Genomic DNA, 16,746 nt, shown 5'->3' with positions numbered 1-16,746 from the left:
ATATATACCAAAATTGCCATACTTTTATTGGAAATAACCACCCGATAAATACTTTTCTGGGAACCCATCTTTAATCATTTGGATGGGGCGAAAACATATGCCCACCATTGGTATACACGTAAAAGAACCCTTGACAGAAATGCCGCATTCCGGGAAGAATTTGACAAACTGCATGGCGCATGCTGGTCTTCACTATCCCGGTTGGTGAAGAAAAGTATGATATCAAACCCACGTAGATAACCATTTTTATTTTAATCAGCATTGAACCTATAAATCATGTGTTGAATAATTGAAGTAATGAAGTATTTTAGGTGTTAAGATACCTTGGTATTATTCCCGATATGGTTGTTGACATTTTCTTAATGACTTCATTACTTTTACTTTCGATTCTATTCCCTTTTATTGGCATTCGTTAAATTTTTCTTTGTCATTAAATCCAATTTACTGATCATGTTTTTGTATTAAACAGTGTTATGATTAATACCTTTAATGCGTTAACTGACCTTTAAGAAAATGTTACACGGTAAGCCTGGACTCATTTCACAAGGTAATACAAAGTTTTAGCTTCGTGTAATAATGGATTTCGCGGTTTTGGTCATTATAACCTCTTCAAAATACAAATTACCAATCTGGGTCGGTCTGTTAAGATATAGGGGACATCTGGTGGTTTCCTATGTTAACTGTAAAGGTGAATTGTCTACTTTTTATTCCAGACGTACTTTCGTACTTATATACGAAGGCAGTTTACTTGGCAATATTACAGTAAATTACCCGTAGATACCCAAAGAGAGAAATGGGGTTTGACGTCCACCCGACGTAAACTAGGTCATTTCGTGACTAACATATGGTTCAATTTTATTTCAATAATTCGCGTAGGGGTCTTTAGCAGTAGGAGGAAACCGAAAGACTCAGAGAAAACCCACGAGGTGGGACAGGCGAACCTGCCCCTTGTCACATACAACGGGGAAATCGAAACAAAGCCAGTTGACTCAATAACAGACCTTATGATACAGCACGCACACGCTTATCATTCAGCCATACCCCCCCACCCCAGCTATGCCTCGATAACTCGGAGGTCCCGGGTTTCATCTCGGTCTCCAGAAACTTCCTTGGGATTTCTCGGCGTAGTTTCCCCATGTCAATGGCGGAAGGTCTGACAAAGACAGCATATGGTTGTCCGGATGATACACAAACGAGAGAGAGAGAGAGAGAGACACACACACACACACACCCAGAGACACAGAGAGAAATGGGGTTTAACGTGCACTCGACACAAACTAGGTCATTTCGGGACTAACATATGGTTTAATTTTATTTCAAAAATTCGCTTGTGCGTAGGGGTCTTTAGCAGTGGGAGGAAACCGGAGGACTCGGAGAAAACCCACGAGGTTGGACAGGCGACCCTACTCCTTGTCACCTACAACCGGGGATTTGAAACCACGCCAGTTGACTCAGTGACAGGCTTTATGATACAGCGCGCACGTGCTAACCATTCGGACATCCACCACCCCCACCCCCGATACAAATATACATAAAAGAACCCTTGAAATTTGGAATTCAAGATATGAGTAGTATATGATAGCGCGAAATTTTACATCATAAAACACTACTTTTCGTATGTCCGTCTTCATTAACCCGGATGGAAAAGAAAAGTAGGACGTTGAACGTACATCTATTATTACAACAACGGTAATCATGGCAGAGCCTCGGGTCAAAAATTATTATTTTTCTTTTGTTTTAAATTTGTCACAGCCGAGAATATGAAACCCCGGTGAGATTCAAACACAATCATGACAGTGCCTCGGGACAGATTGTTCATTTTTGTACTTTTTTTAAATGTGTCGTGGGCGAATTATGACCTGAGATAAAAGAAGATGGTGGGAAATCGTGGGAATATTAAAATGACATTAACATTCATGGAGCTATAAATGAGATTCCATTTAAACAGATTACAAAGCGTGACATACATATAGAAGACCACAATAACCTTTAACCGTCATTTTAGATGCAGAATATCCAATTGAACGAATAGTCTCTTGAATGGCACACCATACGATATAGTTATATCAAATAAATACCACGCTTTACCTGAATCGGAGAAAGTCAAATAGAAAGTAATAATAAGCTGTAACAGCTTAAATCCGGGGTTGATTATTGAACCCATTCTGTTATATCATGGACCGTATATACGGTCATATCACGGGGTAATTCTGTTATTGAAACCCAACTGCATGAAAATGGCTTTCGATCGTAACCGATTTAAATTTAGTGAAATGCTGAAGCAATTTTAGTATAAAAGTATCCTTTAATTGTGTGTGAATTACTACTATTGGGCAGGCTGTGTAATATAAATTTAGCGTAGCAGTTGGATTTGATCAAATCGTTTCACCTTTATTTCAATTTCTTTTAACTGATTTCAAAAACATAGGAAAAGGTATGAATCAATTTGAGGTACGAAGTGAAGTACGAAACGGCTCATGTGAGGTACTAATGAACTAAGTACGAAACAGCCATGTTACGAAACAGCTGACATCCTTTGAGAAGTTAGTGGCATGCAATATCCAGTCATTGATAAAGCAGTTATATAGTCGTCTATGGTAAAATCTAGAACGATAAATTCAAACCGTGTTCAGCTTCCATAGAAAAAGGGACCAGTTTGATTTGTCGATTGAAGAAGGTATCGTGTGCTGTAGCATGGCCTGTACTAAAACCCGTTACTAGTCGTTGTTCATCGACTAATATCCATTTCTTTGTTTATTTCGGATACATCATGTTATACTCAATTTCATAACAATTTTAAACGTTAAATTGAGTAAAATATTCCGGCAAAAGATACATTTTTTTCAAAGGCTTTCCGTCATTATGGGTGTAGGACGGAACGAAGTACCGAGGCCAAGTGTACACGTTGGCGCTCATGTAAGTACCACAGACAGATAAATTTTAAATGCTTTCAGGAAACACTTCCCCTCATAGCAAACTTCTTCATTAGTCCGGGTACAGAAAAACGGGGCTTTTAAGCCCATTTCATTCATTCCACCAATATGACAGATAAGAAACGTTTTAAGCTACACAGTCTTTGAAGTTAGTAAACCACGGTGGCTAAGTTAGTAAGACGTTGGCTCGCTAGCCTGGAGGTCGCGGGTTCGATCCCGGTGTTGGCCGGCGTGGCTTCCCCTTGTCAGTGATGCAGGAAGGAGGGCCTGACAAGGACAGTCGTCTAGCCGTTCGCATCAGACGAAAACCCCGAGGTCCCCTGTACACATTAGCGTGCACGAAAAAGATCCCTTGCTAGTTGGAATTCGATATAAGAGTAAGACGTAGCGCCGCTGTCCGGGCAAAATTGCCCCCATAGCACACTGTGTGGCGTATGCCCGTCTTCATTAGCCTAGTCGGAGCAAAAGTGTAGGACGTAATTAGATTTAGTCTAGTTTTAAAACGCCCCCCCCCCCCACCTACGTTTGTTAATACCTCATATTATTATTTGTCTCCGTATTAAGACTTTTGGGCAATGTAATAGTATCAATATTGACAAGCATGTATCTATAAAAGGGGAAAACCCACAACAGTAGTCTTTAGGTGTCGTGTTCCGTTGAAGAGTAGACTATCGCTTACACTATATTTGTTTTAGTCTAGTATTTCAAAAGTTTCTAGTCTTTTAAGACACGAATTGTCAATAGAAATATATAAATTTCGGTCAATTTATTTCAGCTTAGTCACCAAGAACTACGGCCAAAAAATGATTAATCATTACTCGACCTTTCCCAATTTAAAAGTCAATTGTCTCTAAAAGTGCAAAGATATGATATTTTAGATAAAATCCCCACCTACACATGACAATAAAACAATGGCATATGTCTCCTTTATCGATTCGTGGGCAGCTAATTAATTCCGACGATGAACATTAACGACGGAATTATTGTTGGATAATGACAATGCAAGCTCTGGGGCTGAATATAAATCACGACAGTCATGTTAAAAATAGATCTCTTTTCTTCTAAAAGATCGAGATTGTTGGAAGCTTTACTGGCGAACACAAAATGGCTAACTATTACGCGCGACATGCAATCTGTTGAAAATTATTTACGTTCACACTTTTTATTGGACTTTTATGGTTCTGTCATTCTGTGTCTATATTTAATGTCCCATATCTTATTTACCGCCATCCTTTCGAATTTTAAGTGCAGTTTCATTGGAGTTTATATTTCATGACCAAAGGAGTTTTATAAAGTTGTTATAATGTCACACTTTATTATTATTTTGTATATAAATGGCATCATTGAAACATGTCTACTTAATTTTCGAGGCAAGCAACTATAGCAACCCTTTCGGCTAACAAAGTTTATTTGCCTGTTATGTAGGATTATTGTGTTTTCTATCACGACCGTTGTCACCAAAACAATACGCTGTGGTGATGAAAGACTTCCATGGTTTTAGAGAATAGACGGATTTTTGACAAATAAAGGTGGTGACCGTTGATCACACTTATCTGTCAGAACGTAAACAATACCATTTTTTGCCAAAAGTTGGAATTATTTTATAACCACGTCTACTTTTGGAACAGACAAGGAAAATATATTGGTCGAACGAAGTTGATATTGGAGAGCATTAAAGAGAAGGTGGGGCGGGGGGATATTATGTTGTTTCGTATACCGTTCAGTATGTCTATGCTGAAACGATTTCGGACAAGTTGTTTTCCCCTGAATGTGAGTATCTCGCTACTGTGAATATGATCATAAGCGTAATAAGTAGCATCAGCTTAAAGATACATTCTGGGAGATTAGATAAAGAGCTGACAGTTTTCACTATAATAGTTAAAAACTAGATAATGTAAAGGGAATTTGCTGAAAATTTCATTCAAATTTATCCACTCTGAATCGAGAATTTAGCGATTGAATTTTGGGCCTAACCTCGATCATCATTTTAAAAGTCGGTACGGTAAAAAGAACATAGTCTCGATTATCCATTTTTTTATTTAATTATCAATGAGCGTTGAGCAGCAGTTCGGATTCTAATCCAGTAAATATCGCAGGCTAGCTCGCGTGATGACATTGCTAGTTGATTATGGTTTGGATAAGTTAAATAATGTCTAATAAATAATTTAGATAACATTTCAGGCCTAAAGAAAGACTTGCATAATGTATGTTTAATGTTACTATTGAAATATATTTTCCAGTGTGCCCCGAGATAAATGTTGCCTAAAGAGCTGACAGGGGATCTTAACATGCTCACAATAGTATACATCCATAGACAAGGGAACCCCAGGTAGAAATATACCGGCAGCCAGCCATTGAAACTTTCCTCTCTTTTTCGTTTAAATTGTTAAATGGGTGATAAATGCCATCGCACATACACATCTTTTTAAATATAAAATGTATCAAGACCTCTCTATATAAAAGAAATAAATACCCGTCTTTTTAAATATAAATATCTCAATACTCGATGATATAAATAAACCCCGGACTCGTCTTTTTAAGGGCACGGTAAAGAGACACAAATTGTCACAATACCTGAAATTCAGGATCCTCAAAAATCTTTCACAACAGCTTTAGTGACTGTATTTTGGTATCTAAATGTGCTTGAGATGATACATGTATGATACTGAACAAAAAGAAACGGATGAAAATAAAAAAAAATAATGACTTTTGAAACAATAGTCTGTAATATTACGATTTTCCACCTGATTTATCGATAATTGTCATAATACAAGTCAATTAGTATTTAATGCATCTTTATTTGCCTTTCTGTGTCGGTTTACCCATATACCGGAAGTGCTGCTCGCATCAATGAGTTCCTGCATAACTTATTTTTTAATATTATCAAATCCAGTAAATGACACATCAGTTGCATATTGATATGAATTAATCTTATTCTGCAGTTGTTTAAATTAAAAATTAAAAATTTGTAATTAAAATTAACATTTTGTTCATTCATATTAGCATAAGGTCACGAACGATAGACGTTCTGAGACGAAAGGTACAAATCAAAACCAATGTTTACGTTTATAAAACGGTGAAGTGTTTTATTACTAAACAGAATACGGCATAATTGTGTGTATGGTGGTGTAAATGAAACCTTTACATATCGATATAATTTGTCAGTTTAATGAATATTCGCATCGCTCGTCTAAAGATATGAAGGGTCATTTTCAAGATTGAAAAAAAATTCGGACACCAATGGTGTCACTTTACGTTGCTCATTTTGTCACAACCCCTGAAAATTATTGGCCTAATATCACTTACATTTTCTTTACATGTATTGGGCTTTTTGAAATTAAATCTTTGCCATGAATACATTATTACCAACTTATACTTAATTGTCTGATAATTTCAGTTTCTTTTACTGTGCTATGTACAATTTTATTTTTATATAAGTTAAAATTATAAAACTTTGCCTATATTATTAAATTGTTTTTCGTGTCTTATCTTATTTAAGACCCGGTTTGTTGGGGTTTTCATTTTAAATATTATTATATGATTATCATATTATTCAAGTTGCGTGTGTCTTTTATTTAAGATCTGTTTCATGTAAAATTTTCATTGATATACACGTACATATTTATTCTTATTTGATAGAATTTGAGAAGATAATTTACTCTGATTTTGGTGTTCGTGTTGCTTTAATATTGTATAATTTGACAGATATACGAGTTACACTAGGATTTATTCGACAGTAAAAGCAACATTACAAGTTATGTGGGATTCACAATAAAAATAACTTTAAAATGGTTCTTACTGCCAAATTATATGAAAACAAACTCAAAAACATTAAAATATTCCTCTTCGAATAGGGGGGTTGGATGGCCGAATGGTTAGCACGTGCACGCTGTATCATAAGGCCTGTCATTGAATCAACTGGCAAGATGTGAATCCCCAGTTGTACGTGACAAGGAGTAGGGTCGTGGGTTTTCTCCGGGTCCTCCGGTTTCCTCCCACTGCTAAAGACCCCTACGCGCAAGCGAATTATTGATATAAAATTCAACCATACATTAGTCCCGAAATGACCTATTTTGTGTCGAGTGGACGTTAAACCCCATTTCTCTTTCTCTCTTTAAAACTAAATAAAATACCTAAAATAACACCCACACCCATGCCAATCACAGACATACCCTATCTGGTCAGTAAATTTGATTTCTACAAAGTGATGAGTATTGTGCAGTGTATACTCACTCTTTCTAGAACTCTAAATATTATCACTATTACACAAACTGTGTTGGTGCGTTTACAAATCTGCATCGTATCAATTCCTCTTGTAGTCGTGTACATTGTACATCTGGGAATGGGTGTGATTCATGTATATAAAATTAATATGTCAACATCTAATTAACTGAAGCACTAGAATATCTGATACCACTTTCCATTGGAAAGTTTGCAAATTAAGCTGTACATGTACGTGTATATTGATGTTTAATTTAAAGTATTTGTGTACTGTTAGTGTTGGAATTTTTTTTTTCCGTTTGTTTGTTGGAATTTTATTTTATTAGAAATGAAGTAATACTTGTCTAATGAATGTCAGGAACTGAAATGAAATGTGATTTAGGATTTGTTGACTTTAATATAATAACAGGTGGTATAACAAATTATAAATAATGTGGTTTATTCTGTATAATTTACATTCCTGTAAATTTTATAATTTAAAAAATCACCTCCATAATATACTAGAGTTATTATTGTAATATTTTGACGTCATATCAGGAATATGAAGGCTATTTGTGGCACAGTATGTTAAATGCAGTCACATTCGTGGCTTCGTGTACCGTGTCATAGGAGCAATATAACAATTGCTGTTCACTGTGCCACTAGTGTCCATGAAAAAAATGGCTTTTTGTTTACAAAATATTTTAAAACTTTGAGAACCCATAATAAAGTTTTGATAAAATAAATATTCAGAATTCAAGTCTTGATGGTTGGAGTTTGTATATCTGGGCAAATTAGGAATTCGCTTCATTATTTGGTAAATATTTTATTTCAAAGTCAATGTTTTGGATTTTCATGCATTTTAAATTGTTCTGTATCATCTCAGGCACATGTAGATACCAACATATAGGCATTATAGCTAGTGTAAATGCCTTTTTAAGGACCCCCTCCCCCCATTTCAAATGTTGTGACAAAATGGCGTCACTTTACCTTGCCCTTAAATATAGAATACATAAACCTCACACTAAGATTCGCAAAGAGATCCGGGTGTTTTACCTAATCAAATTTTATTAATATATCTGATAAACAACATACTCGATAATCAATGTACATCCAAATGAATATATTTTAACAGAAGTACTAAAGGACAACGTTATTTGTAACCACGGTGTTATAAAGGTTACCGCGTAAACACTGTATTTATGAAAACTAACCAGGATGGCTAAGTCGGTAAGACGCTGGTTCGCTAGTTTGGAGGTCGCTGGTTCGCTGCCGATGTTGACTGAGAAAATTCATCGGGATTTTCCGACATGGTTTCCCCTTGTCAGTGAACGGTCTGCGTATCGTAAACCCGTCGTAACCCTGTCTTATCGCCCGTAATGCCCCCGTCAGACCGGGGTGGCGTCCTTCTGCGCTGCTGCGACCGTACGGCGACCAGAAATGCTCAAGATCACCGGCAAACTCATAGCTTTCCAGTTCATATCGCAGAACCTTGGCGTTTGTTTTAACATGCTCAAAACAAAAACCGTGACTCGGCGATCATTTGCGACCATGGAGACCACAGCACGATAGCTGGCGTTTCTACCACGCTTATGGCGACCTTGACGCGCTCTAAAACCAATTTCCATCGCCGTAACAGCGCACTAAGGACGCCACCCCGGTTTGGCAGGGGTATAACAGATTCTTTGACGAATATTGCCACATATCGTAAACGTATTGTAGCTTTATCGACATCATTAGCGGAGAGCGCAGTGTATTCTTAACTGAAATTCGGCATATTCGTGACTGAATTCGGCATATCCGTAACTCATTCCAAAATACCCAACCTTGATTTCCGGCATATATTTTTACCCGATTACCCACTAATAATCGTAACTCTTTCGTAAACTATTTGTGCTTGGTAGCTACTCTAGATTCTCTAAGGTCCTTTTGATTTTTTTGCCGAATCGCCACGAATATTCCATGGGAAGACGAGGCATTACCATAACCCCAACAATGAGCTAAACTTTATAAAGATTACCCTATATCTAACATTACCATAACCACGCGTTAATCTTTATTGTGCTCTCACCCAAACCCAACCCTAATGTGGTTACGATTGTCCCTTTTTAATATTAAAATTTTGCAAATGCATTCCCATTTTCGTATCTCCAGTATCGCCAAAGATTCGAAACATAACTGAAAAACTTATTATAAAATTTGTCACATACAATTTGACTCACATAAATTATCATTTAATTTTTCCTACCTTATGCGTTGTTTATTTCTGTAATTTAAAAGCGTCACACTTCTGTAGATTTGTTAAAACCGTTTACTCTCTCAAGAATTTGTGCTGTAATTTCTGTACGTTTCACCCACAAGGGATTCATATAAAAGTTTCGTGTGAAAACTCTGCGAATTATTTCGGGAGAGAAAATTACGATAGGGTTCAGTTAGTGACTCTTTTGTATTAAATGTCAGTCAAGTAGGATTAAAAGTGTGACAAAAACCATTGACAGATAAACTAGCTTAAAGATACATTACGCAAAATAACAAGTTCCAAATATTATTTTTTCACAGAGATCATTGCTATGATAGAGGCGTAATCAATGCTTCAACAATCGGAAATGATGACTGAAGTGACGAGTAACATGTCTCTAAACGACCTCTACATCACCCGGTTCTTGCACAACGACCCTTCAATAACAAAATGTTGTGAATATATTTACTTACTGAAATGTATTATGTCATAGATATTTATAGTCTCTCCGTATTAGAACTAAATATTAGAGCCAAATAAATAAAAAGAATAAACCTTACTCACTGAACCATGTGATTAATGAATTGATTGTAGATAACGATTATGTCTATTAAATACGTATATTACTTGATGTTCTTTTCATTGAGCAATCACACCATGTTTCAGAAAATGCCATGGATAATTTGAATCAGTATCGCGTTTATAAACTACAACGGTTAACTTTAACTTTAATATTCCGACTACTTTGAACTTCGTGGAGCCACGGTGGCTTAGCGAGTAAGACGCTGACTTGCTAGCCTGGGGGGGTCGTGGGTTCGCTCCCGATTTTGGCCGAGAAAGTTTATTAAGATTTTCCGGCGTGGTTTCCCTTGTCAGTACATATGGTGCAGGACGGAGTGACTGGCAAGAATAGCTGTCTAGTCGTTCGGAAGGGGCCAAAAACCGAGGTCCTGTGTACACATTGGCGTGTACGTAAAAGATCCCTAGGCAGTTGGAATTCGATATGAGTATGCCGTAGCGCCACTGTCTGGGCAAAATGTCCTTCATAGCATATGAACTTCACGTTGTGCACTTTTAAATATTCAATTAGAACGCGCAAAGTATCTATTATTCTAAAAACCCCGTTGATATAAAACTACAAGGAAAACCGCCACAGTGATGATATTACACAATCCATTATAAGTTACATTTTGTAGTCTGATTTCGACGAGCTAAGAACCCAGAACTCGATTCTACAACCATACATGTTCTCTCCCAGTTAGAAGGGTGTTTTTCGAGGAACGCCACATAATTATAGTCACAGCCTCTAAGTCCGATGTGGCCAGTGGGAGAATCAAATTCTGATGCATCTGCATGGTAGCGAATTGGTGGTCTTTAGGAACCCGTCTGATTATTTCTACGAACACCCAACGATGTCTAATCCAAGCCTCTAGCTCGAATCGGGTAGTAGGAGAATCAAATTTTAATGTTTCTCTGTGGTAGCGAAATCATGGTCTGTCTCAGCCTGAGACAGCTAATGTGACAACTACTCTAAGATCTTCCCATCGTATCGACACGATGTTTAAAATAAATCTGATCGCGCTCTTTCTTATAAAGAAGATGAAAGCCTTAGTCATTGGCCTATCCTCTGGAAATTGTGACGTAATATCAACTAACTACCTTATCCTAATATGGATATGCGTGGAGGACGGTACGGTCGAGGGATGTACGTTTTCTAAGAAAAAGCTAAGCAGGAGAGGTGCCAAGAACTGAGACTATATTTGGGTTACCAGACTGTGACTAGTATGCCTTTATTGAACTACATGTAGTTAATTTAAAGACGCCTAAAATTAGCCTAAATCTAGATGTCAACCGTTTGTCGGTAACAACTTCTGATAGGTGTTTTTGGAGGGTAAGTGTTCAATTCTAATATAAAAGATTGTTATGATATTTTGGAATCTAAAATTCAGCTTAGTATAGTAAAACTGTACACGTACATGTACGTGAACAAACAGAATCTTATGTCTAGATATATATTTGATTGTTTCATCTGTGACAAAGCAAATCAACACATCAAACACACAAGTAATGAAATTAAAACTTCAATTTTTTTTCATCTAAATCAAAACTGTCTAGACAATTTAAGTCCATTGCTCTGTCATTTCAAGTACGACCATCATGAAACACAGCAAGCTTGCATTTTGACAATCGCAATGGTTGGTTTTCTTCGAGTTTTGATATATTACATCAAAATTCAACAATGGATGCAATGAAGTTTCCTGGTTCATGTTGTACGCTTTTACTTATTCATGTTACACCCTGTCATAAAAATATTATCAGGCGTTCAAATGCATGAATTTGTAAGGACCAAAAGTGGTAAAATAAATATAACATCATATTAAAATACTGGGTTTTTTTATAAACAATATTTTATTCACAGAAAAGGATTGAGGAACAGGCTAGGCCTATATTACCTCTTTCCTATATGACAGAAAATATATACAAAAAGACTATATAACCATGTTATGTACATATTTACAATTTCAGGTTTGCCATATTCATATATTTAGCTACTGGATAATTTTTTGATTTAAACCTTCCAGAGATGTCTAGAAATCTATGGACTTGTTCAAAGATAATACTTGAAATAATAATATCGTCGGTGCATTTTAATAATGTCTGTATTGAAATCACGTTTTGGGGTAAGGTAAAAACTGAATGTTTACGTGCATCGCAATGTAGAGGACAGGTTAAAAGGTAATGTTCGGTATATTCAAAATCATTACCGCAAGCGCATACAGAGCTGTCTGAGATGTGCCTTAAGAACTTATGACCATTTAAGTCACTACAGGAATGGCGAAGTCGACAATGTAAAATCTGATTTTTTCTTTTTCCTGAACTAAAGTATGATGGCGCTTGTGTGTCAAATTGTTTCAATTTACTTTTAAATATACTGATAGAGGGAGATGTTTTATAAAGTCGGAAAGTCGGTTCCATTCCTTAATTGAGATGGTATATATGATTTCGAAAATAAAGATGTTCTGCAAAAGTACTCTGATAAATTAGATTTGTTACGAAGGTTATAAGGCTTTTCCGGGAATAATATCAGTTCATGAAGATAAGGTGGTGTAAGATGATTCATAATTTTGTAAAAGAGTATAAGTTTATGACGCCTTCGCCTCTCCTGTAGTGTGATAAAACCGGTTTCCTCGTATAAAAGTCTATGGCTGGTCCCCCTAACAGCACCACATATAGTCCTGAGTGCGTCAAGTTGCAATGATTCTAGTTTGTTAGTAAGTTCGTCGGTGCACCCATCCCATATGACATCACAATAGTCGAAATGCGGAAGAATATATGATATGTACAATGTTTTCAAAGAATTTCTATTTAGTCTGTACTTCAGAGAGCGGAGAACGTTTACAAGCCTAGAAGTTTTCGTCAAGATATTGTCGAAATGTCTATCAAATTTACAGTCATTTTGAAAAGTCAACCCAAAATGTTTGTGCTCGAATACTTCCTTTATTGCAGTGTGGTCTATTGACAGTGTTGGCAATATTGGGTCCTTTTTAGTAGATACTGTAAGTGTTTCAGCTTTCAGTGGGTGAAAGAGACCAGCCAAGTCTTTGTCCATGTATTGATCTTATCTAGGTCTTCATTTAGGACAGCCGCGCATGCAGTTCGGTCATGGATTCTCAAGTACAAGCTGGTATCATCTGCAAATAATCTAGAATTAGAATTAAGGTTTTCAACAATATCATTTATATAAATAAGGAAGAGGAGCGGTCCGAGGACAGAGCCCTGTGGAATACCAGCAGGGACAGTCAAAGGAGAAGACGAGGTACCACTGACAATCACAGATTTGCTTCTATTGGTTAAATAACTTCTGAACCAGTCAAGTAGACCTCCTCTTATCCCCACCGCCCCAAGTTTATGACAGAGTCCTGCGTGCCAGACCCTGTCAAAAGCCTTGCTAATATCACAGAACACGGCCCTCGTGTACTGGCCTTCATCAATGGCTTGACAAAAGAAGTGTGTAAGATCAATTAATTGGTAAGTCGTTGATTCGCCGTGCAAAAAACCGCTTTGCAGATTAGTTATAACGGAGTGTGCCCGAAAGAAGTTAAAAACATGCTTATATACACATTTTTCAAAAATTTTAGCAACTATACTCATGGGAGAAACAGGTCTGTAATTGCCACATTCCGCTGGGTCACCTTTTTTCAAAATAGCTATTACATTAGCCGTTTTCCAAATAGAGGGTACTGTTTTAGAAGATAAAGACAAGTTAAATAAGTTACATAGTGGTACAGAAATTTCAAAAATTATAGACTTCAAAAGTTTACCATTGATTTTATCTGGTCCAATAGCTTGAGAAACATCAATAGATAGTAGCATGTCTTTAACCTCCTGAGGTGTTAGCTCAATATTGCACAGTGAAGATGGATTTTGTTTAAAATACTGTTTGCAATATATTGTATATAATGGTGCTAAATTGATAAAACATATTCTTAGATTTTCAGTTGTTATTGTCATTTTCAGGAATTATTTTATTGTTCTGGAGGGGGAACATTCTAGAAAACGAATTACTGAATGGAAATGAAATGAAATGGTGTTTAACGTCCTACTGTTCTGCTCCTATACTGGGCTAATGAAGACGGGCATATGACATGCAGTGTGCTTATGAGGGAAATTTTGCCAGGGCAGCGGCACTATCGCCTACTCTTATATCGAATTCCAACTGCCAAGGGATCTTTTACGTGCATTCCAATGTATACACGGGACCTCGGTTTTTCGTCTCATCCGAAGGACTAGACAGCTGTCCTCGTCAGGCCCTCCGTTCTGCACCACTGACAAGGGGAAACCACGTCGGAAAATCCCGATGAACTTTCTCGGCCAATGCAGGAATCGGACACCCGACCTCCAGGCTAGCGAGCCAGGAATTACTGAATGGATCAAAGCAATTTTTTGTGAACAGTATGTTGAAACATTAGTGATTAATTAAACACAATTCCAAGACATTACGGGAAAGTTTAGGGACCGTACACAGAATATACATCCGTATCTGGTGTGTCCACTGCAAGTGTCAATAACAGCAGCGCGGAGTCTGCACATGGAGTGGACCAGACGATTGATGAACGCCATTGGCACCTGGAACCAAACTCTCAGAAGAGCCTGGCACAATCCATTGGTCTCGGTACGACGTATTAAGTCTCCTCTCAATTTCATCCCAAAGATGTGCAATCGGGTTTAAGTCCGGACTAAGGGCTGGCCAGTGCATAACGTTGGCACCGTCCTGCTGTAGAAATTCCCGAGTAACTCTGGCGGTGTGGGCACGGGCGTTGTCATGCTGGAAAACGTTGTTTCGATGACGTGCGAAATGTGGTATGACGTGGGCTCTGAGAGCTTGATCGATGTAGCGCACTGCTCCCTGGACCATGATTTGGGGACACCACAGGACCCACTCTCTGGTTCAGGCCGATTCTACACCAAACCATTATGCTTGGACCTCCCCATGAGTCTCGTTTCATGACACATAGGTCAGAATAACGCTGGCCACGTCGACGCCATATTCTGACCCTGCCATCTGCAGTTGATAGGCAATACCGACTCTCATCTGTGAACAGAACAGTTCTCCATTGCCTGTGTCGCCAGTTTTTGTGTTGTTGGGAAAACTGTAGACGTTCACATCGATGGCGATGGGTGAGGATCGGTCCACGGTAAGGTCTACGGCAATGGATGTTCTCTCTGTTGAGACGTCGGCGCACTGTATCGGTATTGATGGATCTTCCGTGTGTTCCCACTGTCTGACGTGCTGTCTCAGATGCCTGTGTGAAGGGATTCTGCGCGTGCTGTCGCACAACATGGCGGTCTTGTCGTCTTGTGGTAAACCTTGGTCTACCAGTTCGGGGCGATCATCGGTGGTATTGGTGGCCCGAAAGCATTGCTGAAGCCTGTAGATGGTCCGAACATTGATCTGGAAGTGACTGGCAACGGCTTGGGCAGTGTGGCCAGCGTCGAGTCTTCCAAGCGCCTGGTTCCTTCGAGCTGTCGTGAGTCGTGGGATGCTGCTGACGTTGTAGTGTGAATGATTCCACCAGGTATCGGGGTGCATTTTATAGGGCTGGTTCCTGTGAACAGCACGTACAGCATGAGTTACATGAACATCATGGAGAACACATTACCATCTCAGAAGTCGGGTTGCGTTTTTGAAAACATATCCTGGGTTCAATTCTGTGTTTGGGAAGTAGCCTTATTGCTCAGATAAAGTCGGAGATGTGGTCACATATATACAATAAAAAAGATTTGGCAAGTTTTATGCAATGGGTCTATTCAGAGTAACATACCAACCTAACGGTTTTTTTTTGCTACTTAGTATATTATAATCTTTAAGTGGCATTTAGTGATTGGGGTACACAATAACAGAACACAATTTTTATGGGAAACAATCACTGGTTTTATTCTAAAAGCACGACGTTTCGACAAGTATCCTCTTGTCGTTATCAAGCACGTCGTGCTTTTTGAATAAAACCAGTGATTGTTTCCCATAAAAATTGTGTTCTGTTATAGTATATTATATTTTTTGGTTTTTAATGTTAAATATCCTTCCCAAACACAATTAGATTGTAATTCTCTCCATAAATTTGTGTATAATATAGACTGTAAAGTGACTTATAAATCACCTAGAATTGGTTAGAAATCATAAAGTATTAAATAGGCATTATCTAGAAACGAAATGTAGATTGAATATACAAAAATTACAAAGAAAACCTGAGCTACATTATGGTGACTTTCCCTTGCTTATGAATGAAATAAGATTTAACGTCCTACTTTTCTTTGTTATGATGGTAATTCTGCCATGGCAGCGGTGATACAACCTACTCCTTTATCAAATATACTGAGCGCCATGGAAAACGCATCACTTTTTTTCCCAAATATTTTATTACAAGGTGGTTTTGTATGTATAATATTATGCAATACTATGAACTATTGTTTCACACAATGCTCCCAAACGCAAAAAATATCGGCCCGTGTGCACAAAAAACAATTGCACGAGATGCACATGAAAAACCCAATATTCACGTGCAGCATTGCGTGTGAGCCCTTTAAAAGCATGCTTTCAACTTAATGTGCAGTACATGAACCGTGAAACGTCAATCTGTCGTAATTTGTTGTTGGACGTGTGAAGGAATCGAGCTAGAGATGCCGAGACTTACTGAAAATCAACGGAATGAAGCCATGGGAATGTCCAGGGCTGGCATGTCTACACGTGCTATTGCCAGACACTTCAATTGTCATCAATCCACTATTGTAAGGTTGGTGGAACGTGTTCGAGTTACTGGACCAACACGTGACCGTCAACGTCCCGGTCCACAACGCGTTACAACCCATCCTCAA

The sequence above is a fragment of the Patella vulgata genome, chromosome 6 (genome assembly GCF_932274485.2).
Source record: "Patella vulgata chromosome 6, xgPatVulg1.2, whole genome shotgun sequence".
NCBI classification, from domain to species: domain Eukaryota; kingdom Metazoa; phylum Mollusca; class Gastropoda; family Patellidae; genus Patella; species Patella vulgata.
Note: the sequence above shows the minus strand (reverse complement) of the source record.